The sequence below is a fragment of the Xenopus laevis genome, chromosome 2S, assembly GCF_017654675.1.
Source record: "Xenopus laevis strain J_2021 chromosome 2S, Xenopus_laevis_v10.1, whole genome shotgun sequence".
In the NCBI taxonomy this organism is placed as follows: domain Eukaryota; kingdom Metazoa; phylum Chordata; class Amphibia; order Anura; family Pipidae; genus Xenopus; species Xenopus laevis.
In genome coordinates this window covers 84,923,952-84,944,494 of record NC_054374.1, presented here as the reverse complement: position 1 = coordinate 84,944,494, position 20,543 = coordinate 84,923,952, and the positions used below count along the sequence as shown (strand labels likewise).

Sequence of the window (20,543 nt, the reverse complement as noted above, 5' to 3'; positions counted from 1 at the left end):
AAACTTTTTGTTCAGTGAGCCACATTCAAATAAAAAAAGAGTTGGTGAGCAACGCAAACATGTAAAAGACCCCTGGCGGTGTCAAATAAGGGTTGTGATTGGCTATTTGGTAGCCCCTATGTGGACTGGCAGCTTACAGGAGGCTCTGTTTGGCAGTACACCTGGTTTTATGTAACAAAAACTTGCTTTCAAGCCTGGAATTTAAAAATAAGCACCTGCTCTGAGGTCAATGGGAGCAACATTCAAGGGGTTGTTGAGCAACATGTTACTCACGAGCCACTGGTTGGGGATTACTGCCCTAGGCACAGAGAAGAGGCTTCTCCCCTTCAAGTGATCAGATTACATGCCAGACGACCCCAATACACAACCCCATGTCTGCTGCTGTGGAATGTAAGTGCAGACCCCCAGATCCCTTCCTTGCTTAGCTGCTCCTGGAATATCTGAATGTCTGCCTGCTGATTTATCTGCATTGCCTGCTCCCAGGTTGGACATTTGCACTATTCTACACACACTGCATACTCCACACACATTTCACTTTTTTTTTTTCTAAGTATAGTATATATATTTGTTCCCATACTCTACATTCTTATAGTGGATCAACTACAACAGAGGAAAATGAAAAAATTGTCTTAGTCTGCTTTGAAGATGCAGATTTGAATGGTAAATATGTTACTATGAAAAATGTGAATCGATCATTTTTTTTTAAAATACCTAATCCAAACCCTAATTTGCATATGCAAATTAGGTTTAGGATAGGTTAAAGTGAACTGCGTGGTTAAAAACGTTTTACTTGTTTTCTGTGATAAAAAGTCACAAGATTTTAGGGATTGGAATCCTGCTGAAAAAAGTCAAATCATTGCCAAATCTAGAACGAATCCTGGATTCAATGCATCCTTAGAGAATACATGTGATTCACCATTATTGGGATGAAAGTAGGGATTGGAATCCTGCTGAAAAAAGTCAAATCATTGCCAAATCCAGAACGAATCCTGGATTCAATGCATCCCTAGAGAATACATGTGATTCATCATTATTGGGATATATTTAATGGCTAATTGTCTGTATTGTCTTATAGTATAGGATCTCTTATCTGGAAGCCGGTTATCTTGAAAGCTCTGAATTATGGGAAAGCCAGCATTTTACACATTTATATAATTACATTCCCATGAGGGTTATACTATATACACCAGTGCTGTCCAACTGGTGGCCCTTGACCCCATTGTGTGGCACCATTACGGGCCTGTACTGTTCACAGCTCAGACCCAGACTGAAAGTGCCGCCATTGTTCACGTGTTCACACCTCATAAAAACTGCTGGAGAGGCACCAGCTTTGTCATAGCACAGTATGAACTGTTCATCTTGGAGTTGTCTAGATAGGTTTCCCTGACTCTTGTTGTATTCTGCCTTCCCTATGCTCCCTGTGTGCCATACTCTGCCTTCCCTATGCTCCCTGTGTGCCATACGCTGCATTCCCTATGCTTTGTGTGTGTGCCATACTCTGCCTGCCCCATGCTCCCTGTGTGTGCCATACTCTGCCTGCCCTATGTTCCCTGTGTGTGTCATACTCTGCCTGTGTGTGCCATACTCTGCTTGCCCTATGCTCCCTGTGTGTGCCATACCCTACCTGTGATAGGCGAACCTGGTGTAGGTACTGCCCTTGGTACCACAGAAGTTGGACAGTACTGATATAGACCATCACTACACTGAAAGATATAATTAGAAATTATAGTAATCTATAACCAAACCATTGAAGAAAAACAAGACAAATTGAGTAGCTAAACATTTTTTAACATTAAAACTGATTTCTCACCTTTAAATGTATGGCTATTGACCACCAACCTTCCCTGGCCAGAGGCAATTGAGACATATCTATGTTCAATTTGATTTTGTTATGAATATTGTTTTAGTAATTAACTGATTTGCTATCATTACTGTTGAACTAACTTCCCTTTTGGGCTATTGTTACATCATGACTCCAGTAGGTGGCACATAGGTTTTGTTCCTTTGTTGATTTAATTGGTTGTACTTGGGGACACACTTCTATTCTTTTCTTCAATTTCTCTCATTGCTTCTGGCACCCAGCTTGTAGAGTAGAATGGCAGCCTCCACTATTTTTTTTCTTCTTTATTCTCTATTTTAGTTTCCTTGGCTGTGTGTTTGGGATCATTGTCTTGCTGGAATGTCCACCCTAGTTTACTCTTCAGCATCCTGGTAGATGGCAGCACATTTTTATCAAGAATGTCCCAGTGCATTTCTCCATTTATCCTTCCTTCAATTATATGACGTCCACCAGTACATAGGCTGAAACCAGCCCCACACTATGATGTTCCCACCTCCAAACTTCACTGTTGGTATGGTGTGTTTGGGGTAATGTGCAGTGCCATTTCTCCTCCCAACATGGTGTGTGCATTAACATCCAAAGAGTTAAATTTGGTCTCATCTGAGGCAAGCTTCAACATGCTTTTTCTTCAGCAGTGGAGTCTTGCGCGGTGAGCATGCATATAGGCCATGTCGGTTGAGTGCATTACTTATTGTTTTCTTTGAAACAACTGATGTGAACAAGGCGCCAGGGCCAGATGGCATATATCCCCGTGTTCAAAGAGAGCTTAGTTCAGTTTTAGACCGACCTCTATTTCTGATTTTTCAGATTCGCTTTCATCTGGAATGGTACCTATGGATTGAAGGAAAGCTGATGTTATTCCAATATTTAAAAAGGGATCTCAGCCTAGCAATTATAGGCCAGTAAGTTTGACATCTGTGGTGGGCAAATTATTTGAAGGCTTGTTAATGGATCACATTAAAAATGTTGTCCTAGTGAGTGGCACTATGAACAGCAATCTGCATGGCTTTATGAAAGATAAGGGGGGGGGGCAGTAGATGTGATCCATTTGGATTCATCTACTTACTGCTTTATAAACAGTAATTACTGCTTTCTAAACTAAGGTCTGTTGGGCTTAATGAAGTTGTTTGCACATGGATAGGAAACTGGTTACAGGGTCTGGTACAAAGGGTGGTTGTTAATGGTACATTCTCTACTTGGAGTAAGGTTCTTAGTGGAGTTTTTCAGAGCTCGATATTGGGTCCACTTTTATTTAACTTGATCATTAATGACTTAGTAATGTATCAGTGTTTGCAGATGACACAAAACTATGCAGCCCAATTAATTCCATCCAGGATCCAACATCCTTGCAACAGGATCTTGACAAACTGGCAATCTGGGCAATGAAAAGAAAAGAGAATCTGGTTAAATATGGGGAAGGGGTGGGAATACATGGTTATGGAACATACTGTAGAACAAAGTACAAGTTGATCCAGGGACTAGTCCGATTGCCATCTTGGATTCAGGTAGGAATTTTCCCTCTTTGAGGTATATTGAAGTGGCTTCAAATGTATTTTTTGCCTTCCTCTTGATCAACTATCAGTTACACAGGTTATACATAGACTAAAAAGGTTGAACTTGATGGACGTGTGTCTTTGTTCAATCTAACTTACTATGTTGCTATGTTACTATGTTACTGTATTTGCGAATTCAAGGTTTTTCCGAAGCTCTTCGCGAGTGATCCTTGAAATTATGTTCTTTCCACATCTGGATTATGGCCCCAGTGGTGCTCACTAGAACATTCAGAAGCTTAGAAATACGTCTGTAACCAATGCCATCAGTATGTTTTGCAACAATAAGGTTGCGAAGGTCTTGAGAGAGCTCTTTGCTTTTACCCTTCATGAGATGCTACTTGTGTGGTACCTTGGTAATGAGAAACTTTTTTATAGGCCATCAATTTGGAATAAACCAGCTAATATTAATTTATACTGATAGGGGACAGGATTGATTTCTAAATACTGACAGATTTCAGCAGGCTTCTTGGCTTTCCATGCCTTTTTGCACCTCCTTTTCTTCATGTGTTCAATACTTATTCCATGTGTCATTCCCCTTTATACATATAATTTAGTTTATGGACTCATTTGTTTTGAGTTCTTTGTATGTGTTGTAAATTTCATGTCAATAGCCCCATTAGAAATATATTTGCTGAGATAAATATTGACCCGTTTAGTACGTCCCTGCTGTATTTATTTAGATCACTTATTATAGGTGTGCGCGTTTTACTTTTTTATGACCCTACACCTAGTTCACAGTTGTTACATTAACATATACATTTTACAAAGTTTCTTATAAAATTAAACATAGCCATAGGAGGATTTTCATTAAGGCTAAGCCTCCCCAAACCTGTCTGACACCTGAAAAGCAAAATATTATAGTGTAAAAAAAACCTGCATCATGCCTGCAAACTTTCATGCTGCTGGTTTTCTCCTCTAATTCTAAAGGTGGCCATACATGCAGAGATCCTCTCCCTAATATGTCACCTCAAGATGGGTGATATCTTGCTGATCTGATCGTAGCCCCTAGGCTCAATGATTGGGTCACAATGAAGAGCATACAGGTAGTCCAAGTACTGCATCGACGAACCGATACAGTCCTTATCCCATCTGATATCAGGGAAAGCCCATCAGAGGGCTCCATACACTGCTTAATAAGCTGCCGCATTAGTCTGTCAGCAGCTTATATTTGTCCGTGTAAGGGAGCTTTAGTCAAAGGTATAGCTGAAATCCGATTGGCTGGACAGTGAACTTTGAACCTCCCACTAGTCAATCTAATTCCAGAGGGGTTGTACTGGGTTTTCTCAGAAGCACGAGGAAGAATTGTTAGGTAGTTCTGTGAGTGGAATAATTCCTGTAAGATTAATTTGACAGGCTGTTGCTGACCCAGGGGTTAATGCCCAGCCCCAAAACTCTTACGGGCAAATTTGCTAGGTGGCGATAATTCGCTAGCAACGGCTTCGCAGGCATCGCAATACTTCGCCAGGCAAAAATTTGCTCAGACAACGCAAACATGCGAAGTTGCGTCCAGGGCACCGAACACTGGCGAAGTTGCGCTTGCATTAATTCGGCAAGCAGAGAAGTTGCGCTAGCGTTGGCTAATTTGCATACAGCAGTAAGTTAAAGTTGAATGGACGTATATGTTGCAGCAAATACATTACACTACACAAGCCCAGGGAACCTTAATAAAAGAAAATAGAGTTGTTATAATGCCCTACACATGTGCCCAGTGTATAGTTTATGTGCCATATGTTAGGAAATGTAGGAGGGTTACCCCAAAAAAATTTTACTCTCTTTTGCAGCCTGAAAAAAGCAAAAGACGCCAGTGTTTTTTGGGACTTGTGAAAAATGTTCAACTAAGTTTTGAGGAAGACCTATCTACTCTATTGCACTTCGCCTGGTCTGAGGTGGCGAAGGCAAGTCTGGCGCAAGAGGTAACTTTCAGTAAAATCCACATCTAAGTGAATTTGCGAAGTTACGTCCCTTCGCCAGAGCGATTTCGCCTGGCGATTGAGTGTGAATGAGCACCAGCGTCAGTGTAATAAAAATACCTGTGCGGCGGGGATGCCCGCCGCATGGTCCAGTACCGGCGCCATCTTGCTCCCCTAAGGGCACGCGCGCGCCTCCGTGTTTCTTAAAGGCGCAGGTGCGCTGGCGTGATGACGCCAGCGTGCAATGGCACCAAGTTCAAAGAGTATAAATAGGGTGAAAAGGCTTCAAGAGTTTGCCCGTGATAGAACTTAGTTCTTGTGGTTTCCTGAGCCTTGTGCGTCTGTCTTTGAATTCTGATCTGTTTATCCATGTTTGACCCAGCCTGCTTCCTGACAATCCGACAATTTGCCTGCCTACGACAACTCTCCTGCTTAACCCTTTGTTGGATCACCCGGTTTGACCCTTTGCCTGTTTGACGATTCTGATATCCGCCTGCCTCGACCCAGCCTGTCTGACCATCCTTCTGCCTAATCCTTTTGTACCGTGACCTTTGGCCTAACTGACTCTAACAACAGCGTGCCCCTTTTCCTGCCAGAACTCCTCGCCTTGCTCCTCTCAAAAAGTCCAGGTGGCATCTGAGTATGGTGAGGGCTCCTCCCGAAGCCAAAGGCGGTCACACTACTGGTGAAGCCGAGACCAGGGAGCTTGGCACTAGTTCTGGTTTAGGGTGCCGACCGTGACAGTCAGTCTCTTCGCTAGCGAAGTTACGCCTGCACCCGTTAGTAAATCGGCGAAGTACCGAAATCAAAATGACGTCACTTCGCCCTTTAGTAAATTTGCTCCATATTGTGATAGAGAATGTATGTTTTAGACCGTAAGCATGATTCTGAAACTGCTATTTTCTCTTCTCCTTTCCTGTTTACTGGCTTTGCAGTGCCATAATAATAGCATTAACCCTTTTTTGCCCTAAGCTCAAACCCTTATACCCCCCAGAGCGTTAAACATTGGTTCACCCATGACCGCTTCACATGCCCCCTGGAGGGCGTCTCCCCCCCATACTTATGCCACTGCAGTACAAGCTGTAAAAACAAGATTGCAGAAAAAGGGGTGAAGTGAAAAGTGTGTTCAGCAGTGCATTCATCCTGATATATGTTCACGGGTCTTGAGCATGGCATTGGCACTACAATTAACTTGCTATCTTTCTAGCGTTTTGTTTTATGTGAACTAAACTCTTAATTTACCCTAATATATATTCCGTTCTGTATTACTCATGAAATCTGTACTTTATTTATCTTGCTATGTGATTTGTGGGTATAATACATTCCATTTTTATTTATTTATCCTGCTTTATTTTTTGGGGGTGGTTTATAAAGATGGAATTAGAATTTAATTTGTCCTACATATTTTATTCTGGGGGACTAACATGTGAAATTAGCACAGGGGGACATTATAAATGAAACGGGCAAGTCATAAAATGTTGTTTGGGTGTAAGCACAGTCTCCCACTGTATTTAATGTAGTTGGGGTATCAATAACCATAGCCTTTCTTTATATTTATATATGTGCTTGGGGTACATAACCAACTACTCTCATTGCATAATATGATAGTGATGCCAATTTCTATTTTGGTTTCATGGTCTGGAGATGATTGGCACAGTTTACTACTTCCCACGTGTATTTCTGCATGGTCCCCACTGTAGTTGCTGGGTGCATAGTTAGATCAGCAGTGGATCTTCTATATCTAACCCTGGTTTTAAGTCAGCTTGTGTATTGCCAACTTTAGTCTCCGCAAACAAAAATATTACTAACCCTGGTTTTAAGTCAGCTTGTGTATTGCCAACTTTAGTCTCCGCAAACAAAAATATTACACATCTGCCTATGAACATAGCTATTTTAACATGTTTGGGTTTTTTAAATACCTATTGTGCAACAATATTAGTAATGTTTGTAGCATCTTTAACGTACTGAATTCCAACATTAGGGGGCACTAAAACCCAATATGTTTTAGTGAGTAAGGAATCTTTCAATTCTTTACTGACTTTATTTTTTGGTTTCAGTATTATTTTATATATCATTTATATTCTATACAGTATATGGTTTTTAACTCGTAAAATATTTTGACCGTTTTTTTTGATTTTGAAGGCTTATGATTATTAAAGTTTCCATACGAACTTTTTTTGAACTTTGTGCATTGTTTTTAACTGCCTAAATTATGTATGGATTTGTATTGTACTATGTACAATATGTACAATACACGAAGTACAATATTTAGTATGTAAAACTAAATCATACATTCATTTTACCTTTGCTAAATCAGTTAATGTAAAGTAAAGGTCTTAAAAATGTTTAGGTCAGTGGGTTAGATTGTGTTCTAACAGTAAATCACTTATAGTTCCAGTGAAATTCATTTATTTACACATATTATTTAAGCCTAGTGATTGGCGAATCTGTCCCGTTTCGCCAAATAATTTGCGAAACGGCAGAAAAATTAGCGTAACGGCAAATATTTGCGAAGCACTTAGTCAATGGGCTTCAAAATAATTTTTGATGCACAAATATTTTTGATGCACAAATATTTTTTTATACGGGTGACTATTTTGTCCAAATGGATTAAATTTACGACACAGTTTCGCAAAAACATTTGCGGTCAGCGAAACATGGAAATTCGCCGCAAATCCATGCCTGACAAATTTATTCACCCATCACTATTTAAGCCCAATAAGATGGTTTTGCCTCCAATAAGGTTTAATTATTGGTTGGGATTAGTGATGGGCGAATTTGACCCATTTCACTTCATTGGAAATTTGCGAAACAGCAAAAAATTCTATGGGCCACATTCAAAATTCCCAACATCGCTCCTAGTGATGTTGTGTATGCTTTTGGGTGAGAATTGTTAAGCATTTTTATTTTGTGCTGTACATAGTTTACATGTTCACCACATGGTTTGCGTGGGTTTTCTTCTGGGGTTCCGGTTTCCCCAAACACATAAGATTGACCCAAGTGTATATGATTGTAAAAAGTTAATTATTTTGTAAGCTCTACAGGGGGGGATATACTGATGCGAATGATTAAAAGGGAAAGGTAATGTATAGTAATATGTTTATTAGTGTACTTCCTCAACCTAATGCATTTTCCTGTAGCAAATGGCTTAATTATGGCAGCTGATAATTCCAAATCATTGTTTTTTAGTCCAAGAAAATTAGATTGTAAATGCATAGGTGAGTTGTTTGCTGCATAAAAGTAGGTTGAGGAAAGATATACAGTGAGGATAATTTAATTGACATTCTTGCATAATGTTAGTATCAATATCATCAGCCTTTTCAAAGTAATCAATTCTGCTTATAAATTAAAACCCTCAAGGTACCCTTGCAACTTTACCTGTCCTCTTGTGGAGCCAAGAGTCTAATGCTTGACATATCTAGAGCCTTCAGCTCTCTCACAATTCCTAAACTTCATCCCTCCTTCTTTGATTATTATGTCTCATTGTTTCTCGTGATTTTCACTTTCTCTCTTGATCCTCATTACTTCAGATCTTATTCATATATTTAATTCCTCTCTTATCTCTGGGATTATTTAAACAGTCTGTATCAAGCCCACAGTGCTACAGGGAACCCATCCTGTTTTCCTTTGCCTGTTAACTCTGCCTCTAAACTCCTGGTCTTTTCTCATAGTACTCATTTTCTTCACACCCATGTTCTGCTGGACCATAAATCATTTGGTTTTGACAATTATTCAATTTTTATGCAGTTTTTCTATTTCCATGGTCTCCACAATGAAACTGCATCCTCTTCTCTTGTTAAGTTTTGTGTCCCTCAAGGTCCTGTACTTGCCCTTTTGTTATTCTCCTTGGACACTCCTGCTGTAAGAGAGAGAGCTTGTTCCTCATGTGTTATACTTGTTATCATGGCTCCCAAAGAATAATTTAAAAATGTTTCTGTTAAAATTTAAAACTTCTCTCCTCTGCAGCTCAGTTGTGTCCCCATACGTTCCTAGTCCTATCCTCTGTTCCTCTCAGAACCACTGATTTTTCAAACCCACCGCCATTGCCATCCATCTTATACCCCTCTCTCTTGCTGTCCCCCACCTCTGGAATTCTATCCCTGAATTCCTCCATAAAGAACTTTCTTCAAATCTGTCCTAGATACTACCTCTTGCACAGTATCTGGTCAGTCATGCCCCTTATGTGCCAGTGCCTCAAACATTTTAAATAGCAGCATCTTCTAATTGTGAGTGTAAGTTACCTTCCCACTTAGCTTTTAAGCTGTTTGGGGCAGGGACTGCTTTTCTTTTGTGTATCACATGGTACTTTTTTTTTATTTTATACAACCTGCTGAAACACGTGGAAAGTCAAACTGCAAGGCAGACCATTGTGTGCAAGTGTTAGTCCAAAATATATATATACTGAAATAAAACTTTACTGAAATTATTAGCTACTGTAGTATGAAGCACATTCATTAACTACAGGTATGGGACCTGTTATCCAGATTGCTCAGGACCTGGGATTTTGCGAATAATGGATCTTCCGTACTTTGGATTTTCGTACCTTAAGTGTAATAGAAAATCATGTAAACATTAAATAAACCCCACAGGATTGGGTTGCTTTGCAATAATGATTAATTATACAGTATCTTAGTTTGGATCCAGTACAAGGTACTCTTTTATTATTACAGAGCAAAAGGATATCAATATTTGTATTATTTGGATAAAATGGAGTCTATGGGAGATGGCCTTTTCTCCATTTGGTGCTTTATGGATAACGAGTTTCTGGATAACAGATCCCATACCCGTATAACATTTTGTTGGATTATTTTGACAAATTGGCAAAGACGTTGCTAGCATAAGTGGTCAAATATTCTGTTTATAAGCAGGATTTACACTCACTTTAGTTTTCTTTTAATATCAAGTGAAATAATGGTTATGTCCTGGACAGTGTAATGTCTCTTTGACAATATGAATGTTGTGAGTCAACTCCAGCTCATCTAGCAATGGCAATAAAATGTGTGAAAGCCCTTTTGTATAAAACACAAACCTGTTTGTTCCTACACTATACGAAACATAACATAGCCATAAGTACAGGGTCTCTGAAACAGCTACTAACATATAGGAGGTTCAATAGCTCCCACATATCATTAGTTACCTTAGCATCTCTTTTTTCATTTCTTTGACAACAGCTCCTTGCATAATGAAATAATGCAGTAATTAGGAGTGCTCCGGCTATGCTTGGGTGATTATGAAGTGTTTATGACAGCCACTAAGCTGACACTGTCTGTAATGGTGTTGCATTGATTCCCAAACACCTTCACAGTCTGCCTACAACAGCATGTGTCTCTCCATCGTCTGAGTGGTTTTACATTAAGATCCCTTTGGAGCAAGATCTTTGACAAGAGAGTGTTACTTATAAATGGCGATATCATCCGATGTGGTTCAAAAGACTACTGTAGTGTTTGGACTGGTGAAAAGGGATGGGAGGTGATGGAATTGCTAAGTTTCTGAAGTGTAATTGTTTAAAAATTACTGTTGTAAGAAATATAGGACAATTTACCAAATGCAATCTCTTCCCTTCTGATCTTTAATGGAACAGCAGATTATGGAGTAGGTTAAAAGCATGATCTGTCAAATATGAAATAACGATAAAACTTCCAAATGAAGCACAACAAATTCATTTTCCCCTGTGTTGTGAGGAAATCTCTTTTCCTGAGGGCATTGACAGGCAAATGTTACATTTGCTTAACAAACACATTTGTGAATAAAACGACAACGTTAATAACAATAATTGTATTATGTTATACTTTCTGTTTTATATCATGTAAAGTTTCTGTTCATACTGAAAATTGTTTATCCTTTCAAGCTTAGCACTAAGCAGTCCTGCAAACCTAATGCAAAAGTTTGTTCCCACATATATTGATGTGTGATTTATACATTAAGTGGTTGCTGTTATCTAAACTCTCATTGGAATCCTCCATTGGGCCATGCATGACTAACTGACCAACAAAGTGAGAGCTAGATATTTCGACTAGATCCTAGGTCCTGTTTGCTGATGTATTACTATTACCAACTGATACCTTTGTCCAAATCCACTAGTTTCATTTCTATTTGGTATATTCACATATCACCAAAATGAACCCATCTATACAACTTGTAGCCACACCACTGACTGCCACTGCAGACACTTGTAAATCTAATGAGAAATATCCTTGGTCTTGCTTTATCAACATTACTAGCCAGTACTTCAAAATGACACAACAAAGGGAATTTTGTTTGCTCTCTTTTGTGTTAAGGTGGCCATAGACATTATGATTTTTAAAAGATCTTTTTGTTATCGTAAGACAAAGCTTATTCTGAAACAATCGTTTAAATGTACAATTTGTCCATAACCATTTCAAGTGATATTGTCTAGTTGAAGCTAAGAAAACTGTGGGTAGCTTCCTGCTTGGAGCTGCAAACAGTTGGACAATTGATCATTTTCACTATGAACGATGACAATTTTCTAACCAGTCTGATCGATTTTCTGACCGATGTCGAAAAATCAGATGCGCTACTTTTACGGTGCCCACTAACCTCACAATAAAAGCTTAAAAACTGCATCGGCCCGGGGTTATTCCAGCGAACACGATGGAGTGTTCCCCTTCCTGCTTCTTCTTTCTTCCAATTTCCTGGGGCAGACGCATGCGCAGTAGAACGAAATAGCGGACTTCTTCACTAAAGTTCGACTTTTCATGTTACTGCGCATGTGCACCCGCATGAAGAAAGAAGAAGGAAGCCAATTGCTCAGTGGTGCTCGTTAGAAGAACCTGCACCGTTGCAGTTTTCTGCTGATAGGAGCACCAGTCAGGGGTGTCAGGTAAGTATATACAATCGCTTGGGGGTGCCTAACTTTTGGCACCCCCAAGTTGGCATGCACCGAATCCAGAATTCGGTTCAGTATTCGGCCAGGATTCAGCCATTTCCAGCAGGATTCAGATTCGGGTGAATCCTTGTGCCTGGTCGAACTGAATCCGAATCCTTAAAATCATGTGACTTTTCGTCACAAAACAAGAAAGTAAAAATTTTTTTCCTCCCCTTACTTTTCCCCTCGGAAACTTTGGGCGACTTCGGAAAACGAATCGCCGTGTGTCGTTTTTTTCATTTTAGAGTGAGGGAAGGCATTTGGGGAGATTGGTCGCCGCAAAGACAAGGCGATTAGTCGCCAGGTGACCAAATCTCCCCAAAATGGCCAGTGTGGCCTTACCCTAAAACTGTTCTTTGATAGTAGTGAAAAATATTGGTTTAAAATGTAAAGTGAGCACCAAAGTGTATGCCTGCTATTTAATGGAATAGTTGACAGAGGAACCCAAGAAGTTCCTTTCTAAAGAATATTATCCTCGCCATTATATACATCCAGGATATGATGTGAAAGCCCCAGGTCTTTGTGAATGCAGAAGGAAGCTATAGATAAAAGTGCATTTGGTGTAGACAAGCATTTCTTGGAAGAGAGTTCCATTGCAGCAGCCTGAAGCAGTGCTTACCAAAAAAGTGTTGAAATGCCTTCTTGAAGATTGCTACATTTTGTTAAGTTTTTAAGATAGTGAAAGAGGCTGGTTCGTCATTATTTCGAGAGGGTCAAAACTTACAGCAAGTACAGCCTAAGAAGAAGAAGAAGAAGAAGAAGAAGAAGAAGAAGATGAAGGGGCGGGAGGAATCTCAGTGTAGCATCACAACTTGAATGCAATATAATGATTATACAAAAATATAGCTTCCTGTAATATTTCAGAATGCTGAAACTCAAATAATTTTTTATCTGGCTTTGTGTTCACCTTGAGAACTAAAAAAAATATGCAGTTTACAGTTTTGTAGTTTGAAGTTCTAATTTTTGTGACATTGCATAATTCAGTTTTTTCCAAAACAAAATAGTGTAGGATTAGTTATTTTGAAAAATGAGAATTGGTCAAGACCTGCTTTCTTTTTCTAATGTCTGTATAGAGAAGTAACGATATAAGCTGAATACATGTTTCAACAAACAACCTATGGCCTGGTGCACAGCAGATCACCTGTTAATGCCTAGGTGCTGGAACAAACAAATCCCATAATATTAAAACAACAAAAGTAGTCCGCACTCAATAGGTCTTGTGAAGTGAAAAAATTATTTATTCAACGTTTTGGCTCCCGTACACGAGCCGTCCTCAGCCGTCCAACAACATGGTTCAACTAAATAAGTGAAAGTGAGAAAAACATCTAGATATGAATGCCTTATATAAGGGGGCAGATTCACTAACCTGCGAAAATTCGCCAACGATGGCTTCGCAGCCATCGCAACACTTCACCAGGCAAAAGTTCGCTCAGACAATGCTAATTTACTAAAATGCAAAGTTGCGTCCAGGGCTCCGAACGCTGGAGAATTTTGGCTACCGTTACTTCGGCAATGAAAGTGAGGATGCGGTAGCGTTGGCTAATTTGCATATGGCGGGAAATGATGTTTGAATGCACGTATATGTTGCAGCAAATCCATTACATTACACATTACATTACACATTACATTACAAGTCCAGGAAACCTTAAAAAAAATAAAGTTAATAAAGTCAATAAAAAGTTAATAAAAATGCCCTACACATGAGCCCAGTGTATAGTTTATGTTCCATATGTTAGGAAATATATGGGGGAACCCGGTTACCCAAAAAAATATTTTTAAGGACTTTTGCAGGCTATCGCTCTGAAAAAAGGAAAAGATGCCAGCTTTTTTTTGGACTTAGAAAACCCTTCCACTAAATTCTAGGAAGTCCTATGCACTCCATTGCACTTCGCCTGGTCTGAGGTGGCGAAGGCAAGTCTGGCGGAACAGGTAACGTTCAGTAAAATCCACATCTTAGTGAATTTGCAGAGTTACTTCCATTCGTCAGAGCGAAAATTTGTCTGGTGATAGAGTGTGAATGAGCTAGCGTCTGTTTCTTTAGCCAGCGAAGTTACACCTGCACGCGTTAGTAAATCGGCAAAGTGCCTGAATGACGTCACGCTGGCGAATTTTCGCCAGCGTTAGTCACTTCGCCCTTTAGCAAATCTGCCCCCAGGAGTTACCAATACACCTTTAGCTGGTGATCAGTAGATCTCAAGACACTGCCAACAAAAACCTTGTCTAAATCACCCTCCTGTATCATGCTTTTAATTCATATATTTATCATGTTAAGATTACATTAGAAATAGTTGTTTGTTAAATATAGCAGTATACATTTCCTCATAAATCAATATTTAAGTCATATTTTCGATGCAACAGAATGTTAACAATGCTTTTATGGGTTTAGATCATAATAGAAAATCATGACTAAAAGTAGACCTCGAATTAGTAATTAAGTATGGGCACTCCTGCCTTATATCAATGGCATTAAGCAGCCTTGATGAGTGCTCCAACTACAATGTATTGCAGAACTACAGCCCCCCCTTATTATAGGAAGAAATGTTCTTTAGTATTTTTAAAGCAAGGAGATGGTACTCCTAATAACTGTTCTGATGCTAGTTATAAACAACATCCAGATTAACTCATTCACAAATTACAAGGGGCCTATTTATTAAACCTCAAATTTTTCTGGTTGAGTTTTTAAAGGGGAATTTTTAGAGGAATGTTAGAAAAATCTGCCAATGACCATTCAGGGTTCAGAGGAATGTGATAAGTTTTATACTCGCTGCGAGGGGACAAGCAATACAGAAGTAAGCTGCAGGTTGACCAGCTAATACAGAAAGTAGCTGGCTTTTATAGATACTGTAAAATGTTACAATCTTTCTGCAGCTGATCTGGCCCCACGTTCATGTCATTTATTCAGGGGACAGTTAGCTGTGTACAAATGCACTGTTTCAAATTATCACAAAGACTTGTTATTGTTAAAGAAGCTACAATTATCACAAGGACATGTTATTGGTAAAAGAAGCTACATTTCACATATCATGCGTTTCAAGTATTAACTCAAGAATTTCCTTACATTTCCACCCTTTTTATACTTGTAAATGCATTATGTGTGACAGAAAAACATCAGTGATCAGGACTAGCATAGCTTTTCATCCTTCGTGTCATATATCTGTGTTATAATTATCCACATAGTCATAAGAGCAGAGTGAAGCTGCAGTATACATGGTTTTAGTAAAAGTAGTATCGATAAGATGTTGCAATAAGCCACGAATACAAGGGATGCAACAGCACCCACAGGTTACCAAAATAGCTGCAAGTATAGCAGTTGAAATTATCACGCTGGATTCAAGTCCGCTCCATTTCCTGAACCAAGTCTTAAGAAAGTCGGTGAAATTGTTGGATATCCCAGAGTTTTCCGCCAGTTCATTAGATAACATAGCCAGTCCTTCCAAGGCCTTAGTGATACTCCCATCAGGAGCAGTGTTATTTGGGATGAAGGTGCAACACATATCACCGAAGATTTTGCACATGCCACCTCTCTCGGCAAGAAGCATGTCCAAGGCTAAACGATCTTGCCAGGCAACCGAGGTGGCTTCCAGTTGACTTGCTAAACCTTTGAATCCATCATGGGTAAAGTTGACAAATCTGTGTTGGTTGTAGTTGATCCAATCGACGTTCTTGCTTATAGTTGCCCGCCAGGCGAGGAAGGATTCAAAACCAGCGGTGATTTGATTTCTGGCCTTATATTCATCTGGGACTCCTCAGGGTACTCCTATATCATCAATGTATACATGATTTTCGAAAGACCCTTTAAGTCGGACTTCTCGTTTGGAGCGGTGAATCATTTCCTATCTTGGTACCTGCGGAATAGAGGTTATGGGAAAAGCATAGAAAGGCAATATCAGTTGTACTAAACAGCAGCTCCCACTCCAGAGACTTGGAAATAAGGGGAGCAATTTCATGTCTCCACATAACCACCATATATCTGCCCGCACACTACGGTGGTCCTGGAACCATCGTTTTTAATGTGGTGTCGTTCTGTGTCAGAACTATATTTCAGGCACAAAAGGAGGCTGGCAGTGCCAGTAATTTCTGACTACGCCCTTGACTATGGAAACAGGTTTGGTTACATGCATATACTGTAATGGAATGTGGCATATGTAGCAGGGCAGAGAAAGGACAGGGTGGTACCGTTTGCGGGTTGCTTTTGAGTATATAACTTAAGCACACACTACAACCCTTCTAAGTCATTATCAGGGTTTAGCGGGAATGGCACCGTACCAATGGCTGGCCGTGCTTTTGCGCAAGCGAATCAGTTATCTTTCCCTGAGCGGGGGGACATGTTTGGGACATATTTTAACCATTTGTTCCCCTCGGGGACACCTGTCTCTATTCCAAAAGCTTTTTCAAGGGTGAGATTGGGTAAGTAAGTAAGTCACCCTCCCTTCAGAGCCTGGGCTCAGAAAACCAGAGATAGAGATCTTTTCTTTGAGGAATGGGGTTGTGGAATCTCTCTTTATGGCCTTTGCCCTATCTATGGTTACATTAATTAATCCCATGGGGTCTGTTCCTGTGATGGTAATCCCGAGACCAAAAAGTTTTTGCTCTCTGGGATGTGGATTTTTAATGGTTTGGAGCAGTGGGTTACATGACTTGATCGTGCAGTAAGCAGATGGGGCTTTCTTTATTATGGAAATCTGCTGCTGCATGAATTTCTTTAAGTCTCCTACCCATGGTGCTATCTCCCACCCTTGTGGATCTGTACTCCACCAGACTGTGGACCAATCTGGGCAGGGCTTTAGTCCGGGGGTTGGGGGGGTACAATGATGCACATATACTTATTTTCCCAGGCAAAGGACCTAGCAGTCTCTAAGGAATCACTCTGAATTCACTGGCATCAAATTCAACTGTGGTAGTGGTTCTTTCGATAATGGTAATGTCTAGAGGTTTGCTCCACGGTGGATATGAATAATCCTTGGGAGGTAGTCCCCAATCCTGTCTGCCTGTTGTACCTACACTCTGGGGAGTCCTATTTCTTGGGTGTATTATTGTGGTTGGTGGCATTATGTTATAAGGGGAAGAAAAGCCAAGGGAATAAGATGAAAAACATTATTAGTTCTAACATGCCTGCACAACCCCACCTTGAGAATGGTGTCCAGGTATCATATTGTTCTACTCTTTCCCTACTTCTGCTGCTGCTCCCAAATAGTCCCATGGTTCTTCACTGACGTTGAGACGACCCCCTCCCTAGTGGAGAGAACCCCCTTTGTAGTCAGACTGTATCTAAAGGACTATTTGGGTTCCCTAGCTACTTGCCCTAGTTCTTTTACTAGTTTACAATGACTGGAGTGTACCCAGGACACTCTTTCTGCGATTTCACCTGATAAGGCCCTTCCCACAATGGAGTCGACCAATTCTTCATTTTTATTACCTTTACCCACATGTAGCCTCCAGGCTTCACAGGTTCTATTGGGATGGGCTCTCCAGTATCTGGAAGAGAATTTGGAGTAAGCTCTTGTTTATTTAATATTCTGCACATGTTCCGCCAAACTTTGGTCTGCCTCTTCCTCGATGATCTGAAAAAGGCATTTATAATTACAAGGCAACATTTCTTGTTCTCCCATCTATTGAGTTTGATAAAATCTATGCAGATCTAAAATCTAAAATGAGTATGTTATTTACCATTCCTCCTGTTGAGACATGGCTTTGCCCATGACTCAAAATGGCAACATAGTGAAAGAGTGTATTAGGAAGGATTGGTTTTCCTTTTGGGCAATAATATATGCCCTGTTTAAGTTGGGCCCCTTAAGAAACCCATTTGTGGCAGTCTGCTTCACTGACATTATTTTGCATGTCTTTGAGTAACCCTTGATCTAAAAAGTTTGCGTCTGGTGATGCAGTTAAAGCTTGAATGTGAATGTGCTTTAGCAGCCGCATCAGCTTTGGCATTTCCTAATGAGATCTTGGAAAACGGCCTGATTTACTGCTTGTAGGTCCTAAACCATGCAACAACTCCCATCAGGTTTTCCTCATCTGTTAGGACAGCAGGTCCACTACAGGCATTGACCCTCTCTTTAAATCTGGTTGCATACTGGACAACAGACTCTTGAGCATCATGGTTAAATTTGAAAACTGTTTCCCAATAAACTTCTGGAAAAATGGTGCCTTTGGTACCTTCCAGAGCACGTAAGCGGACCCCTACTTGGGCTGGGTCAGCAGGATTAGTGTCCCAATTCATTTTGACCAACAAATGTTGGTAAGCCCTGGACCACACACATGTTTGAGTACAACTAACATCAGTCCAATTAGGGTTGGACAAACATGAGTTCCTGTACAAATTTGTGTGGATTGGTGCGGGGATGTGGAACGTCTTGAAAAATCCTTCTAAGATCTGATGCTGCCCATGGAATGTACTCTGTGTGTGTAATGTGACGTGTTGAAGCAGTAGCCCCCGCTCTACCCCTCTTCTCTAGTTTGTATTTACAGATGGGGTAGAACTTGGCTGGGAGGCTGGGAACTGCTTGTTCCTCAGTATCAGAGCTGCTATTTTCAGCACTGAAAGATAAATTGTCTCTAAGGTGTTTTTCCTTTTGGTGTTGTTTCTCACTGTTCACTATTTTCTGACTTAACTCCTTTGCTAGCAGCTTTATCTCTCCCTCTAGCTTTCTAGCTTCCTCATCTTTTGTGATTGTGTAAGAGGTTTGATTGGTATTTGATTCGGGTTGGCTGCTATTCTATTAAGCGGATGGTCGCCAAAGGCAATTAACCATCCGGGTGGTTATAAGGCACTTTCCTGATCTCACCAACATGTCCCTTCCCAGTAAGTTGAATGGACAATGGGAAGAGAGAATGAACTGATTAAGAATAGTCTGTTGAATGTCAGGGTCAGTTAAGGCTAATAGTGGGGACAAGTATACTTTATCTAATTGTCCCCCTGCTATTCTTAGAAAAGTAAATTCCTCAGTTCTTTGGATAGTTGGCACATCAGGGGGGTGTATAAGGAATCTACATGCCCCAGTGTCACATAGGAAGGTAATGGATTTTCCCCCAACTTCAAGTGTGAGTTGGGGTTTCGACTTACATAAGAGACTACATTCTATGTCTTCTATATTAAGAATTATCCTCAGTTATTTATAGGGGAATGTATACTCTCAGATAGTCATGCCTCCCCAAGGGGCTCCTGTCATCCCCATTGCTCAATTCTGCTCGGCATTCTCTCGGAAAATGCCCCGGTTTCTCACAATGAAAAAACATAATTTCTCCTACGTCTTTTACTTACAGTATTTCCCTTTCTCGCTTGTCATCTCAATGGGGTCTGAACCCCCTCCTTCTCTCTGCCTATCTCGTCCTCGATCCTGCTTTACCACATACACATCTTCCTCTACTAAAACACATAGCTTAACCCTCGTTTTTTTGGTTTTTTGGAGATGTCTTTCAGCATGTCTGGCATACTCAAGGACTGCTTGCAAACTGGCTACCCGGTGGTCTACCATATGCTGACTCACAAAACTGCTAAGACATCCTCATAGGAATGCATTTTTTAGTTGTAGCTCATAAGGACTATCATTAACCATGCCCTGATCTGGTATAGGCACACCACTATATGTGTCAAAGACTTCCTTCAGTTTACAATAATATCAATCCACAATCCCTTCATTATCTTATTACCTGACATATAGTTGATCTTGTACCTTGCCTTTCTTGGCATTCCTTTCTTTATTTTCCCTCCTATTACATTCCTCATAATATTGCATTGGAAAGAAACTTATAACTTCACAATAACGTATTTGCACAATGCTTTTACATTACCTGTCTGATGCCCAATGCTCCTGTATGAGGAGGCTGCCATATTTGTGCAGCAGGAGGCCGTTAGCATTAGAATCTCTAACTGACAGGCTGACAAAACAGTCAGGTTTAGAAACTTCATCTAATAATTACTTACAAAAACAAACCTCCCAGCAAAGAGAAAAAAAAAAAAAAAACATGACCTATAGGTAACTTTTAATGTACATTTTTTATCGTCAGTATCTATACTGTTCCTTGTCTAATATAGGGTTAAAATTAGAATCCTCTTTCTACCTTTTAAGAACCTGATATTATTTGGATTCTGATCACGCATGAACTGAGCGTCCTCAGTTAGATCATTGATACTTTTACAGCATTTATTTCCCATGGTTAGTAGGTATAGATGACAAACAATTGACAAACAATTTTGTGGAGTCAAACGCCTGGTGAAGCAGTACTCACGGATATGGCCTCACAGCTTGGAGCTCGGCCAAGTAAAACCTGAGGAGCAAGGTAGTCCGTTTGCCGAAAACGTTCACCGGTCAGTGTATCGCCCTTTATGGCCTGTCTGAGGGGTTGACCAT

General features: G+C 40.2%; 1 protein-coding gene across 1 annotated transcript in view; it reads left to right on the top strand.

The window, feature by feature from the left end:
• Positions 1 to 13,885, top strand: part of ppm1d.S (protein phosphatase, Mg2+/Mn2+ dependent 1D S homeolog) — a gene marked incomplete at its 3' end in the record, with an annotated part of 38,892 nt that extends 25,007 nt beyond the window's left edge. Inside the window, 2 exon segments of the mRNA NM_001087222.1 lie at positions 2,095 to 2,122; positions 13,870 to 13,885.
• Positions 13,886 to 20,543: the final 6,658 nt, after the last annotated feature.